General features: G+C 36.9%; 1 pseudogene; it reads right to left on the reverse strand.

Annotated features, from left to right (window-relative positions):
- Positions 1–275: 275 nt before the first annotated feature.
- The window catches only part of LOC149240616 (homeobox-leucine zipper protein HOX32-like), an 87,509-nt pseudogene continuing 70,356 nt past the window's right edge, over positions 276–17,428 (reverse strand).

Consider the following 17,428-nt stretch of genomic DNA (forward strand, 5'->3'; position numbering starts at 1 on the left):
CTGGCCCATCCTCATAAAAGTTTGTTACTTTTGGCTAAGATATGTTGTTGAGGCATATCAGTTTGATCAAAGTAACCTCTGGCTTTTTCGTAGGCATATCCTCATAAAATATTCCAAACTATTATGATTTGAAAGTGAGGAATATCAAATGACTATCATTATCATGGGAGTGGTGGCTCAATTGTTCATATCAAATATTATCGAATAGTTGTATTTATTATCTAAATAAGGGATTTAATAGTTTAGAAATAACAAATTTAAATGTGCCCTTTTACCTATAACTTTGGAAAGTCAAATGAGAAAGTGTGAGTGCTCCTAGGGTTCAGTCTAGAAGCGGCTAATGCTATAAAAAAAAATTCACATATGTGTTTATATTGTTCACATATTGTTGGTCCATAATGGTGAACTTATCTTGTATATTTTTCTCATAAATAAACTGGTAAGCAATAGTCAACACAAATTTTGACCTCGATGAGTTGCCTCCTTGATTGATAAAAGTTGGAGTTGTAACTAATTCAACCGAAAAGGAAGAAGAAAGTTATATCACATGGCTTGAAATATAACCATCCTACATCATGTACATTTAAATTTCTTAAACATCCCAATCAGTCATACCTGATCACAAAGATCACTTGCTACAAATTCATATAGTCCATGGCTACAATATGTTTACCATCCTCTATTTCTTTTGAAAATCAACAACAAAACTTTATTTTCCACCTCTATTAGAGACCATACTCACTATTTCTGAGTCTAGTGCAACCACTCGGAAACCAAATGTGAGAAAAGGAGAATCATTTGAAAATGATGAATGAAATGGAGTAGAAGAAAGTTGTGCAAGATCTCCAGCTGTCTTTTCAACAATTACACTGCATGTTTGTCATTTCACGAAAATAAACAAATAAATTAATTCTTAATTCTAGCAATATGTAGCCTTTTTAAAAATTATTTAGCATGAAATTAGACCTAATAAATGCAACAAAACCATATCTCTCGAGAGGAAAACTTCCTCTTGTGTAAGATCGCGCCCCTCCAAACTAACAATCTCGAAGAACTGTTGGTAAAATCATTTCAAGATTAAATATATTTCTTATTCTATAAAACATTTAAGCAAAATTCCATGAATGATCTCCAAACAAAAAATAAATGACTAACCACAATAGATTTCAGCCTTCGTGTTCAATAGTATGCCTTGTGGTGGGCATGAATTGTCCATCTCCAAAGAAACTAACTTGAGATCTAGGAATTCTAAAGGGACTTGTATTTAAGGTGGCCACATAATGGATATAATTGGAAAAATATGCCCATTCTAAATAATTTTCCCGCAAGAATAGGATAAGTAATTTTGGGGATATACTTTTTCCACTTGATAAGTTATAAATTGACTTAGTTATTTGGAAATGAAAAATCCCTAGTTCAGAACATTCAATATGCACTATATAAGTACCACATACATGAAAAAAGACTTTGAACAGAAATAATTGAACCTTAACTTCCCTCCAATTATACTGAAGATGGAAAATATATATTTTAACAACATGAGTAGTCAACCTTTAATACAATAGCTTCCATTGCATACATAATTTCAAAACCAAGAGGTGGGAGCCCTTAAACAGATGAAACATAACATAACAATTTACCTGGAGATGTGTTTATGCTAACAGTCTTCCTCCATACAATTAGTACCCATCAAAGTTTATTCATCCTTTGAGAAGACATTTATGGCCTCACTGAAATTTATGCATTGATTAATAACAACCCCTCAACAATAATAGGTGCCAATGCTAATTATGAATAAAATGTTAAATTTATTTATTGGAATCTCTCTTGTTCATTCTCTTGCTCAATATTCACCTTGCAGATAGATGGTTGATGGCTGGATCGTTTCACCTTAAAACATCCTTTGCTATTTGGAATAGATTTTTTAATGCCTAATCAAAGGAAACTACATTAGAAACTTATATGACCCATGAGGTTCCTAGTCATTATATAAAATAAAATAGAGATAAATTGTATTAGATGACTTTACGATTATTATCATGGTCTGGGAAAATATGATAGATGATTGATACAATGGGAACAATATGACAAGAAAAATATATGGATGAATCATGATAAGTGTTGGAATGAGACAAAAAAGGGGGAAATGAAATGCTACATATATCAAGAATATTAGTATATCATCATGGAAAATTATACACTGACTCCAAATCTAGATGATCTATAATATGAACAATTGAACCACCAAGTGAAGAAACACCCATCTCTTAAAACTATCCCTCCAAAAAATTCATCTTTTCTGAATGACCTATCATCACCCTACTGCCTTTTAGAAGGTAATGTTTAACATTTTGTAATGTCCCCATTGAATGAAAATATTTATTTACTGTAGCTAAACAAACTGAATAATATTATAAGTTTATATAATTAATTATTTTGATTAAAGATACATAGAGAGTGAAATGTTGGAATGATGACAATTATAAATTTATCATATATCAAGTAGTTAGGTTAGGTGGTTACCTAACCCTAACTAATTCCTTGGATATTTATACCCAAGGGAGGGATCAAGAGGGTATGCATATTTGAGATCAAAAAGTGAAAAGAAAGATTAAAAATTAAAGAATATGGAAACTGTGCTGGAACGATAGACATATTCAAGGAGCTATGTCTAGTTAGGACTAGATAGTTGTTATCATTCAAGACTATTAATTCTTAAGGAGAAATCCTGTGAGAGGATATCTCGCGGGGAGAATCAGGCTGGAATAGCGAGGCTGTAATAGAGGGTCTCGCGGTTGGGAGGAAAAACAAGAAGAAAACTAAGGTCCATAATGTGCGAGCAACATGAATTTTAGTGATAGCCAGATAAGTATATTTTGAAGCTAAAGTAGGGAAACAATTTTCTAAATTTTAGGGCTTACTATGCCAAGTTAAGAAGTTGTTTGTTCTTTAGAATAATTAATTCTATTACTTTTCCAAGAAATTTATAAACTCAGATAACAAACCAAGAATAATGTGTAACCTTATAGTTAGGGTAGCAACCGAAAGGTAATCTACAGTCATAGAAAGATACATCTCATACACTTGTCTTATAAATAAAATAGAATGTAAGTGTGTGAGTAAAACTGCATGGGAAACTATGCTCATGTTAATTCGCTGTATGTAAGCCATAACCAAAAAAATGAAATTGAATTGAATGAAAAAAAGTGCAATAATGGTATAGGGACAATTTGCATACTTAATATAAGAAAAATATAAGGGTCAAAATACTACAATGAATTACCACAAATAAGAAATTAACACATGAATTTTGCGTAGTTTAATAAATTCAAAACCCTAATTAACAGTCACACTAAAACTGTAGAGCTCAATTTTAGATATTTCCAAAGAAGTTCATACATGGAAGGAGTTATCTAACCATGCTAGAACAAGCTGTTTGATATGAAAATAAAACAGTTCAACTTATAAATTAATGAAATATGAAGCAATAGACCAAATCCTTAATTTAAGGGTTTCACACAAAGCGGTGGTCTCGCAAGATTTAAACATTATGAGTATTTCTCTATGAATCCTAAACCAACTTCAACAACAATTAAAGAAACAACATAGAACTTTTATGGTCGTAAACCAAAATAACTTAGTTTACAATCTAAAAAAAAATACTCTCTCGAGAGTATGGACCATGACCGATAACAATTAACACAACCTGAGGTTGTTTCATAGCTTAAGAGGACTGATTTAAATTTAAATATAGATAGAGTCTTCAAATAACTAAAGGAATTGATAAATTCCTCATGTAAGACCAAACCCTTAGTAAACCCACTTGATTCGACCATGCATTACCTGGTAATTTCCTTTCAGGAAGTCCGAAGGGTTCGGAAGGCTGAGCAGAAGATCCATAATCTCTAAACCTATCACCAAACAAACGATAATGAAAGAAAAACCCTACGGCATTACCCAGGCAGACAAAGAAGCATAATGTAAGAGCTAGCAGAAGAGCTTCGGCCCATAATTATAACAAGGATATCAAAGCTAACTAAGCAAAACAATGCATACCTTTCAAATTATAGTTAATTATCCAATGACATCGGGATGGAAGAACCACATAGATGGGAAACCTATGAAAGATTGACAATCTCTTAAATTCAATTGCAGAAAAAACTTAGAATGTATTAGATGAAAACTTTGCGCGATGACATTAACATGGTAATAGTGCGGCGATGGTTTCCTGAGAAGAAGTTCGACAAAACTGGACTAAACCCTAACTCAATGCAATAGAGTTTTGAAGATCCCAAGAAACCATACTAGTGAGAAAGATTAGATTGGTGGGCATCCACATCCACCGTTCGATCTCGAGACTACCAGAGAAACATTGATATGTTACAATTACTGAGACTTAGGAGGCTAGTTGTGGTGGATGTTGAAGGCTCCATATACAGTTTATTCCAGTTCTAGGGCAACCAACCACCTGGATAGGTTAAGTTAGTATTAATTGCTACAATACCACCTCATTGATATTTCAAATGTAAAGCCTATGGTTCGAATATGTAACTTGAATGCACTTAAGTAGAATAAAAACCTTAAATGACACATGACATAGTAAGAACTGTTAAATTATGTAGCTTGAAAATACAATTCCATAGGTAATTATATTCACTATGATGTTATATGCAGTGTTATCTAAAAAACAAATTTACAATGACTAACTCATATTTTATATTAGCACATTATTTATTTATTTTATTAATTATTATTAGGAAATGTATATGTGTATGTGACATGTGATATTAGAGCACTCAGGTTACAAAGCTGAGACCTATGGAAAATAAATGAATAACAAAATTTGTGATGTACACAGAGGAAGAAAGCAGCCAACATGAGGAGAATGAGAATTACACCACACCGACCTGTGACAGGAACAACACCAACATATTTTCAAGAAGCCAATCCCGAGGTATGTGTAAAACTGGGGAAGACCTGCATAACACTAATACTGCAATCTTGGAAACTGTGCAATAATTGAAGGATGGGATGGCCCAGTTATAGGCAGATAATGAAAGGTTGATGCAGGAGCAGGAAAATATCATGAAACGTCTACCTGATAGACAGAATCAACAACATCCAATTTCGAGTCTTGAGCACGGGAACATGACTGGAGGACAATAATTTTGTACCAATAATTTAGAAATTGAATGTGGTGAAGAGAATCATAAGAAAGAATCTAATAATGTATCAGAACAAAAGATGTAGAAGAGATAGAAAATAGAGCTACGAGGAGAATTTCGGAAAATAAAACCTCCCCTCTTTGACGGTGAACAAGAAGAGGTAGTTCAAGACTGGCTCATCAATATGAATAATTATTTTCAACTATATGAATATGACCATAACTTCAAGGCTCGATTGGCCATCTTTCAGCGGCAAGGGAAAGACACCTTGTGGTGGGAGGAAGTAAAAACGGTACGTGGCATAAATGAGCAGAGAATACCTTGGGACAAATTTCAAGGATATTTTAAGGAGAAACATTTAACTAAAAGATTTTATGATGAGAAACCTAAGGAGTTTCATGACCTTCGATTGGGTCAACTATCTATGGACGAGTTCATAGCAAAATTTACATCCTTTCTACTGTATGTTCATTACATAGGAGAGAAAAAGCAAAGGTGTTGGAATTTATCAACTGTTTTCCATTATTTATGAAAGAGTGTCTCGAGTTCGATAACCCGAAAACCGTGGATGAATCCATACAAAAGGCTCAATTTTGATATCAACAAAACAGACTAAAAAGAGATGGAAGTAAGAGATAGATTGACAGAAAAGGGATTAAGTTTTCCTCTGGCAACAAGGGGAATAAGGCCATAGTCAATAGACCTCATAAAGGGCAAGAAAATAGGAATATGAACATAATTCAGCCTAGATTCAAATTTCCTAGTGCGTCCAAGACAAATGAGCAATCAGGGAGAACTAAAGTAGAAGTAGTAGCCAGAGCCCTAGTATAGTGGTGGGGATGTGGAGGACCACATTATGGTAAAAATTGTCCACACCGTAAGGGTACTGATCAGGTTGCACAAATTCAAGAAGCATCAACTGTGGGAGAAATGGAAAGAAGTATTCCTAAAATCAGTGTTTCCCTTGAAGACCATGAGGAGGAATACCAACCAACCATGATATAATTTGAAGGTGAAATCTTCGATCGAACTATATCTATTTTAATTGATCTGGGAGCTACTTTGAGTCATATTATTCCCAAAATAGTAAAACAATGTTTTTTGCAAGTTGTTAAGTTTAAAAGTCCTTGGTTAGTAAAATTAGCCACGAGAGCTAAAAGAAGGGTGTTGGCCAAGGTCAGAAGTTGTCCCCTAAAGTTAGCAGGCTAGTCTATTATGGTAGACTTGAATGTGTTTCCCCTAGGATCATATGATATCTTAATAGGCATGGACTGGCTGGAGAAACATTGGTACCTCATTAACTGTAAAATCAAAACTACTAACTATATGGATGAAGAAGGAAAGAGACAAGAAATTCAGGGAATAATAAGGCGACTAAAATTAAGACCAATAACAGCCTCTCAATTGGAAAAATGTATTTGGAAAGGATGTGAAATTTATGAAATACAAGTAGTATATACTAACTCAAAAGAAAAGTATGTTTCTTTAGAAAATATACCTATGGTGCAGAATTTTCTAGATGTGTTTGCTAAAGAAATTCCTGGACTCCCTCCAAAGAGAGATATAGGTTTCACCAGTGAATTGATTCCAGGAGCTACTCTGGTATCTTGAGCTCCTTATCACATGAGTATATTAGAGTTAAAAAAATTAAAAATGCAGTTACAAGAACTTCTTGACAAAAAATATATTTGACCAAGTGTATCACCTTGGGGAGCTTCGGTTCTTTTCGTTAAAAAGAAGGATGGAACCTTGTGAATGTGCATGGATTATCGCCAGCTAAATAAATTGACCATAAAAAATAAATTCTGAAAATGCAACAAGATGATGGATCTTAGTGAAAAGAAGTCGTCTTCACTAAGTGGGCCCACATGCTATTTTTGGCACAAAGTCTATTTTTAGACTATGTCTATTTTTAGACATATGGATCATGGTCTATGAGTTGCAGGATGCTATTTACGGATGATTGGTCATGTTGGTAAAAATATATGGACCTCTATTTTTAGACATATGGGCAGAGTCCATTTTTAGACTGCCAGTCAAAAAATAGAATAGTCGAATATTATTAGCTCTTAATAATATTTGGACTATAAACATTATCTTATCCTCTTGCAGCACTTCAGTTTGAGCTACGGATGTGGCACATGCAATTGCCAGAAGGAAATACACTTTTCCTATTGGTTATTTGAGCTATTTCATGAAGGAATTTAGTTAGAACTCAAGTGATTGAGTTTGGTGGAGTTGATTGAGGAGTTGATGGAGTTATGTTGAGTTTGACTTGGTTGAACTAGTTGTATTTAGTCTAACTGCCAAATACACTAGTGATGAGTGATGTGAATTAATTATTAATTAATTCACTAATTATTAACTCATAAATCAACTAAAGAATACATCAGTTAACTCAGTGCATGGACAGTTCAGTGGAGACAAGTGTTAGAGGTGGGTGAAAGGGTGAGACTACTATCAGTTGTGACTATAGCTGTGCATGATATTTGCACAATCATTGATTGAGATTGCCAATGAGGATTGTGCAGCACAAGGCAAGGGAATTTGAACTTGGATCTGATCAATTCTCAACTTGGATTGCGCAGTAGAGGCAGGCAAACAATGGAGGAGATTTGAACCCGTGACTTGTTCAGATCTGAGCTAGTTTTGTGTGTCGCATGTGGAGATATTACTGAGTACCTGTGAGAGGTATTGTACTATGTATTGTTACATGTTCTCTGTCATTATAATATACAGATATTTGGGGGTTTTCATCTGTATGCTTTCCCCATTACATACTGTGTTGATATGTGTGATTTATGTTTCAATGTGCGCATGCAATTGTTTTTTTAATTCCGCAAATTGATGATCAATGGTAGAGGAGGTTATGTATTATGCATGCATTCCGCAAATAGAGTATAATCAAGATAATCTCCTTGTGAATAAGTGTTATATTATTCAAATTTCTACATGGTATCAGAGAAAAGTTGATCATCAGATCTATTATTCAGAAAGTGATTACATTTTATTTCTTCACGCAAAGTCTGTAATCGGGCCAGGTAGCCTTTGGATTCATCCTTATTTTGGAAGGTGAGATATCCGGCAAATGCCCATACAGTCAATCTATGTATGAGAAATACTTTTTTCTCACGAATTTTAGGTCAGAAGCGGTTGATTTTTGAGCTAGTGGAATTCGAATTTGCAGCAGTGTTTTCTTGGTGTCGAAGTTGAAATGTCTTTCAACGGATTGCGATTGGAGTATGCCCTTGAAGGCAAATCGAATTATATTGCATGGAAAGATAGGATGGAGGCGGTGTTAGATGACAATGGGTTGAATGAGTTCATAGATGCTAAGGTCCCAAAGCCTACTGATGCTACTCAAGTTGAGGCTTGGCAAAAGAAGACAGCAAAGTGTCGAAGGATTCTGTTGGAGGGCGTGAAGGATCACATTGTATGCAGCCTGCATGGAAAGGCTTCTCCATACTTGATGTGGAAAGCATTGACAGATTTATTTCAAAGAAAGAGCGACCAGAGGAAGTTGGTGCTCAAGGATAAACTCAAAAACATTAAGTGTAAGAAAGGAGACAGTATGCCCAAGTATCTCGCGAAGTTCACCCAATGCTGGGATGAGATGGGAAGTGTGAGGGTGACTGTCGATGATGAGGACTTGGTGAGCTTGGCTCTCCTTGGTCTTCCGAAGGGTTGGCATTCCTATCAGGACTCTGTCAATGGTTAGGAGAAATTGCCAGGATGGGAGAGACTTTGGTGTGATCTTGTGCAAGAGGAGATCAGGCAGAATACGAGGGATGGATCTTCATCAAAGGCATTTGATGAAGAAAATTGCACTTTGGATGCCAAAGCAAAGAAGGGGAAGAACAAGAAAGCTTCTCATTCCGGTGCGAAAGGCAAGAAGTAGGACATGTCCAAGGTGAAGTGCTTTCACTATCACCAGCACAGACATTATGCGACAAATTGTCCGCAGAAGAAGAAAAATAAGCAAGCTGTTGGATCTGCAACAGGGGAGGCCTTAGCCTCGCAGTTTGAGTTGGATTTTTTGCTGATCGCATGCTTAGTATCAAGTGTGATGGGATCGGTATGGTTCTTGGATAGTGGTATGTCTTTTCACATGACGAGAGATCGAGATTTGTTTTTTGATCTAGATGAGAAAGATCTTGGAGTGCACATCGAGATGGGCGATGATGGTAGATACAGTGCGACCAGTATCGGTACCATTTCCTTTGAGAGGGAGTCTGGTAAACCCTTCGTATTGAAGGAAGTGATGCATGTTCCAGGATTGAATAAGAATCTTATCTCTGTGGTGATGTTAGAAGACAAGGGATATGATGTTGTCTTGAGCGAGGGAAAGGCTTTCCTACACATTAAGACAACTGGAGAAACCCGGAAGATAGGGGTTCGAGTCAAAAATCTTTATCAATTGCATGTATATGGCTGCGCAGCAATGGCATGCAAGGTAGAAGGATTGGTGAGTCGGGATGATGGCGAGCCGTGGCACCAGAGATTGGGCCACCTTCACCATGGAGCCTTGAAGATACTGCAACAGATTTCTACTGGGCTTCCTAAATGCACTCTTGTGCAGTTAGATCAGTGCAAGGGGTGTACTTTGGGAAAATTTGTGAAATCCACCTTTCACGAGAAGGATAGTCACGCCACGACGATCCTTGAGAGAATTCACATAAACGTGTGTGGACCTTTCTCAGTAGCTTTGACAGCAAAGCACAAGTACTATGTGATCTTTGTTGATGATTTCTCTCGAAAGTGTTGGATCTTCTTCATGCAGAAGAAGAGCGATACATACTTAAAGTTCTGTGAGTTCAAAGCACTGGTTGAGAAGGAATCAGGGAAGAAGGTGAAGGCTCTTAGGAGCAACAATGGTGGTGAATTCATTTCTGGCGAGTTCAAGGACTTTTGCAGCGCAGAAGGGATTCGAAGAGAGCTCATAGCTCCCCATAGCCCACAATAGAACGAGGTTGCTGAGTGGAAGAACAGAATGATCGTGGGTGCTACAAGGGTGATATTGCATGATCAGGGCCTACCCCTTCACTTGTGGGCAGAGGCATGCAATACTGCAGTATATGTGCAGAACCATTGTCCTCACAAGATACTTGGCATGAGTACACCCGAGGAGGCTTATTCTGGTAAGAGGCCTGATATTTCCCATTTGAGGATTTTTGGTTGTCTTGTTTACATGCATGTGACGAAGAATGCCAGGAAGAAGCTGGAGCCAACCACAGAGGTTGTGATATTTTTGGGGTACACTGATACGCCCCACAACTATTGTGTGTATTTTCCAGACAGTCGCAAGACTTTTGTGCGACGGGATATCAAATTTCAGGAGGAGAAAGCCATGAAGTGTTCGCTTGAGAGGGAGGCACACTTGCATGCATATGAGGAGCTATTAGTTCCTAAGGATGAGCTTTAGGATGTGGATCAACCACAAGATGAAGTTCATGGAGTGGAAGAGACCACTCATGCAGCGCCAACAATCAGAGGGTGAAAGCGCACTACAGAAGTTGAGCGACTGGCTCAAGATGCAGAGAAGGTTGTAGGACCACCTACAGTACAGCGCGGGCAGAGATAGTCACCTCATCGGTACACTGGATACATGGCTCTTGTGAGAAAATGTGTCGTGACTGAGCCATCCTCTTTCGAGGAAGCTATGGAGGATCCCACATGGGTAGATGCCATGGTGGAAGAGTATGATTCGATTGTCAGAAATAGTGCATGGGAGATTGTCCCAAGACCGAAAGGGAAATTAGTGGTGGGTTCAAGATGGATCTACAATGTGAAGCAGGCAGCTGACGGGAGTGTGGAGAAGTACAAGGCAAGATTTGTTGTCCGAGGCTTCTCACAAATAGAGGGGATCGATTATGAGGAGACCTTTGCACCTGTCGCAAGGTATTCTTCCATGCAGACGATTCTTGCTCTCTCAGTGCAGATGGGGTGGCACATCCATCAGATGGATGTGAAGATTGCATTCTGCAATGGAGTCATTGAGGAGGAGGTGTACATAGAGCAGCCCGAAGGTTTTGAGATCTTCAGCAGTGAGTCGCATGTGTGCAGGCTCAAGAGAGCGTTGTATGGGTTGAAACAGGCACCTCGTGCTTGGTACACATGGATATACAGTTATTTCACTAGACTTGGATTCTCCAAGAGTGAGGCGGATCCTAACCTATACTAGATTATGGTGGAGGGTAAGTTGTTGATCATTTTACTTTATGTAGATGATTTTATTTTGACGGGAGATGAGTTGTTGATACCTTCATGCAAGGAGGATCTTGCTAGAGAGTTTGAGATGAAGAACTTCGGCCTCCTTCATTATTTCCTGGGATTAGAAATTTGGTAGCGCAGTGATGGACTATTTTTTCTCAGGGTATGTATGCCCAGGAGATACTGGACAAGTTCAACATGAATGGCTACAATCCTGTTGATACTCCTCTTCCTGGAGGTTGGAGGAAGGAGGATGGTACTTCAACGGAGGTAGTAGATGCCACTGTTTATCGACAATTGGTGGGGTCGCTTATGTATCTGGTCAATACATGACCCGATATATGTTATGCTGTTAACCAGCTTTCACAAGCTATGGTTAAGCCAACCAAGCTCTTCTGGAAGGCAGGCAAGCATGTATTGTGTTATCTCAGAGGCACATCAAGATATGGATTATGGTACAGACAAGAGGATGAGGTGAAGCTATGTGGCTTCACATATGCAGATTGGGTAGGGAGCCCAACGGACAGAAAGAGCACATCTGGATGGATCTTCAGTATCGGTTCGACAACAGTTTCTTGGTACAGTAGGAAACAGAGATCCGTGGCACTTAGTTCAGCAGAGGCCGAGTATATGGCAACAAGTTTGGCCACATGCGAGGCTATATGGATGAGGAAGATCCTGGTCGGGTTGTTCGGGTCACACTTGGAGCCTATTGTGATTTATTGTGATAACCAGAGTTGCATTAAACTCTCAGCTAATCTAGTATTTCATGATATATTCAAGCACATCGACATCAGGTACCAGCATATCAAAGATTGTTTGCATCGGAGAATCATGTTACTTTCATACATTCCCACGGAGGATCAGGATGCTGATATCTTGACGAAGGCGCTCACCAAGAGCAAATTCGAATACCACAGAGGTAGAATAGGGGTTGCAGATAATCCATATCTTGTTGAGAGGGAGTGTTGAAAATGCAACAAGATGATGGAGCTTAGTGAAAAGAAGTCATCTTCACTAAGTGGGCCCACAGGCTATTTTTGGCGCAAAGTCTATTTTTAGACTATATCTATTTTTAGACATATGGATCATGGTCTATGAGTTGCAGGATGCTATTTATAGATGATTGGTCATGTTGGTAAAAATAGATGGACCTCTATTTTTAGACATATGGGTGGAGTCTATTTTTAGGCTGCCAGTCAAAAAATAGAACAGTCGAATATTATTAGCTCTTAATAATATTTGGACTATAAACATTATCTTATCCTCTTGCAACACTTCAGTTCGAGCTACGGATGTGGCACATGCAACTTCCAGAAGGAATTACGCTTTTCCTATGGGTTAGTTGAGCTATTGCATGAAGGACTTCACTTAGAACTCAAGTGATTGAGTTTGGTGGAGTTGATTGAGGAGTTGATGGAGTTGTGTTGAGTTTGACTTAGTTGAACTAGTTGTATTTAGTCTAACTAAGGATGGAATTGTTGTGGACCCAGAGAAAATAAAAACTATAATGGAGTGGCCAGTACCAAAAGACGTGGCTAATATAACATCATTTATAGGTCTAGCTTGATATTATAGGTGATTTGTTGAAGGATTTTACAGGGTAGCATATCCCATTACCTCTTTGCAGAAGAAAGTAATTATTTTTAGGTGGACCATGGATTGCCAAAGGAGTTTTGATCAGCTTAAACATTTACTCACCACCGTGCCTATTTTAAGTGTTGTGGATTTGAATAAAGATTATGTGGTTTGTATAGATGTCGCCAAGGAAGGTGTAGGTGGCATACTAATGCAGGAGGGTAGGGCTATTGCCTATGAGTCTAGGAAGCTTAAGAAGCACGAGAAAAAATATTCAACCTATTACTTAGAGCTAACAACATTTATTCATGCATTAAATATGTGGTGACATTACTTGATGGGTAAGATATTTCTGTTAATTACTAATCATCATAGTTTAACTAACTATTTTAAGTAGCCCACTCTGAATGTTAGGCAAGCTCATTGGGTCAATTTCCTAAGAGGATTTGATTTTGAAATCAAGCACTTGAAAGGAAAAGAGAACCATGTCGTGGATGCCTTAAGTCAGAAGATCAACCGTATATATGAGGTTTCATTCAGTGAAGTGCAAACTACATTTAATGAGAAGATTAAAGAGGTAGCAATGCAGGATCCAGAATATAATATTTTATGGAACCAAGCTAATATTTTGAAACACAATGAACAACAGCTGGGATACAAAATAAATCAAGAAGGTATACTAACTTATAGGGAAATATTGTATATACCTAACCAGAAATATATTAAAAATTTAATTTTAGATGAATATCATAAAATTCCTTATGCAGGCCACCCTGGATATCAGAAATTAATTATTGCACTCAGAAAGGAATGTTTATGGCCTAACAGGAAGAAATAAGTAGCTAAATATTTGGCTCGCTGTTTGGAATGCTAGTAAGCGAAATTAGAACACCATCACCTAGATGGATTGCTCCACCCATTGCCTATCCTAGAATGGAAGTGGGAAACTATTTCCATCGATTTTATAATAGAGCTACCTAAGTCTAAAAAGTAGAATGATTCAATAATGTTGGTAGTAGATAACTTGAGAAAATATACTCATTTCATACTAGAACAATATACTTATAAGGCCATTCAAATCACTAATATATTCATGCAAATTGGTTTTAGGTTACATGGTATACTAAATATTATAATTTCTGACCGTGATGTAAAATTCACATCAGCCTTCTAGAAAGCTTTATTTGGAGGTCTAGGCACTCAATTGCATTTCAACAATGCCTACCATCCTCAGACGGATGGGAAGACTGAGCGAGTGAATCAAATAGTGGAGGATATGTTGCAAACCTATGTAATGCAACATCCCTCTAAATGGGAGGAGTATATACATTTAGTAGAGTTTTCTTACAACAACAAATACCATACTTCTCTACAAATGAGTCCATTTGAAGTGTTGTACGAGCGTAAGTGTAGGACACCCTCGAATTGGAGTAGTCCAAAGGATAAGTTAATGCTAAGACCAGACATGCTAACAGAAAAGGAAGAGATGGTTAAAAATGTATGAACCAATCTAAAGGCCGCTCATGATGGAAAAAAGAATTATGCTGATCAAATAAGAAGTTTTCGGGAATTCCAAGTTGGATATCATATCTACGTTCATGTACAAGCCAAGAAAAGTACACTGCAATGGAGTGGATGTGCTAAATTGGCACCTAGATTTTGCAGTCCTTTCCAAATTTTTGCTCGAATTAGACTTGTGGCTTATCAACTTACATTACCCAACCATATTTCGGTGCATATTGTCTTTAATGTTTTTCTATTAAAAAAATATATATATGATGATAAGCATATAATCAATTGGCAGGATATAAAGGCAAATTAGAAGAGTTAATTAGGAATATGGCATATGATAAATAGACTGCAAGACTAATTACTAACAAAAAGGGCTCACTATTTTTTTTTTTCATGGGTCAAAACAGAAGGCGAGTTCTTATTTGAACCACTGGGTATACTAAATCTGAGAGAATTAATGCTGCAGAGATGATTTATCACCCAAGTAAAAGTGTAATGGTAGCACTTTGTGCCAGAAGAGGCCACCTAGGAAGATGAACGGAGAGAAACGTCGGGACGATGTTCAATCTTAGGGGGGAAAGATGTGATGTCCCCAGTGAATGTAAATACTTATTTACTACAGTTAAACAAACTGAATACTATTATACATTTAAATAATTAATTATTTTGATTAAGGCTACATAGAGAGCAAAATGTCGAAATGATGAAATTTATACATTTATCATATATCAAGTAGTTACGTTAGGTGGTTACCTAACACTAACTACTTCATTGGAGATTTATTCCCAAGGGAGGGATCAAGAGGGTATGCATATTTAAGATCAAAAAGTGAAAATAAAGATTAAAAATTAGAGAATATGGAAACTGTGGTGGAAGGACAGACAAATTCAAGGAGCTAAGTCTGGTTAGGACTAGATAACTGTTACCATTCAAGACTATTCAGTCCTAAGGAGAAATCCCATGAGAGGATAGATTAGTGGGAGACTCACGCTGGAATAGCAAGGCTGGAATAGTGGGTCTCAAGGATGGGAGGAAAAACAAGAAGAAAAATAAGGTCTGTAATGTGCAAACAACAAGAATTTTCACGATATCCAGATAAGTATATTCTGAAGCTAAACTAGGGAAACAATTTTCTAAATTGTATGGTTTACTATGAAAAATTAAACAACTGATTGTTCTTTTATTAGAATAATTAATTCTATTACTTGTCCAAGAAATTTATAAACTCAAAGAACGAACCAAGAACAATGTGTAACCCTGTAGTTAGGGTAGAAACCGAAAGGTAATCTACAGTCATAGAAAGATACAACTCATACGCTTGTCTTATAAATAAAATAGAATCTAAGTGTGCGAGTAAAACTACATGGGAAACTACGCTCATGTTAATTCGTTGTATATAAGCCATAAATAGCAAAGTGAAATTGGAATGAACATAAAACAATGCAAGAACTGTACAAGGACAGTCTGCAGACTTAATATAGGAATAATATACAAGTCAAAATACTACGATGAATTACCACATATAAGACATTAACCCATGAATTTTGCGTAGTTTAATAAATACAAAACCCTGTTTAACAGTCAAGCTAAAACTGTAGAACTCAATTTTAAAGTTTTTCGAAGAATTTCATACACAGGAGGAGCTATATAACCATGTTGTAACAAGCCTTTTGATATGAAAAGAAAACAGTGAAACTTATAAATTAATGAAATATGATTCAATAGACCAAATTCTTAATTTAAGGGTTTCACCACAGAGGGGTAGTCGCACAAGACTTAACCATTATGAGTATTTCTATATGAATCCTAAACTAACTTCAATAGAAATTAAAGAAACAACCAAGAAGTTTTATGGCCACAAACGCAAATAACTTAGTTTACAATTAAAAAAAAAAAATCCTCTCTCGAGAGTATGGACCATGGCCGACAACAATTAACACAAGCTAAGGTTTTTTCATAGCTTAAGAGGGCCAATTTAAATTTAAATATAGACGAAGTCTTCAAATAACTATAGGAATTGATAAATTCCTCCTCTAAGAATAAACCCTTAGTAAATCCACTCGATTTGACCATGGAATTACTCGGTAATCTCCTTGCATGAATTCCACAGGGTTTGGTAGGCTGAGAAGAAGCTCCACAATCCCTAAATCCATCACCGAATGAACGAGAGGGAAACGCAGCCATTTGGCATTACCTAGGCAGACAAACCAACATAATGTAAGAGCTAGCAAAAGACCTTCAACCTAAAACGATAACATGGATATCAAAGCTAACTAACCAAACAAATGCATACCTTTCAAAGTATAGTTAATTATCCGGTGGCATCAGGATGGAAGAACCGCACAGATGGGCAACCTATGAAAGAGAGACAATCTCTTAAACTCCATTTTAGAAAAAAACCTAGTATTTATTAGATGAAAACTCTATGCGATGACATTGATGAGGTAACGGTGCTGGGATGGTTATCTAAGAAGAAGTTCAACAAAACTGGACTAGAACCTAACTCACTGCACTAGAGTTGTGAAAATGCCAAGAAACCATAGCACTGAGAAAGCTTAGATCAGCAGGCATCCACATCCACCATTCGATTTGGAGACTACCGGAGAATCATTGATATTTTACACTTACTGAGACTCAAGAGGCCAGTTGTGTTGCATACCAAAGGTTCCAGATATAGTGTATTCCAGTTCTAGGGAAGCCAACCACCCAGATAGGTTAAGTCAGTATTAGTTACTATAATACCGCCTCACTAATATTTCAAATGTGAAGTGTATGGTTCGAATATGTAACTTGAATGAACTTAAGTAAAATACAAACCTCAAATGACACATGACATAGTAAGAACTACTAAATCACACATCTTGAAAATCCAATTGCGTAGGTAATTATATTCTCTATGATGCTATAGGTAGTGTTATGTAAAAAAACAAATTTACAATTACTAACTCATATTTTGTATTAGT

The sequence above is a fragment of the Pinus tabuliformis genome, chromosome 8 (assembly GCF_031772625.1).
Source record: "Pinus tabuliformis cultivar Carrire ecotype Pingquan chromosome 8, CPIR1, whole genome shotgun sequence".
NCBI classification, from domain to species: Eukaryota; Viridiplantae; Streptophyta; class Pinopsida; order Pinales; family Pinaceae; genus Pinus; species Pinus tabuliformis.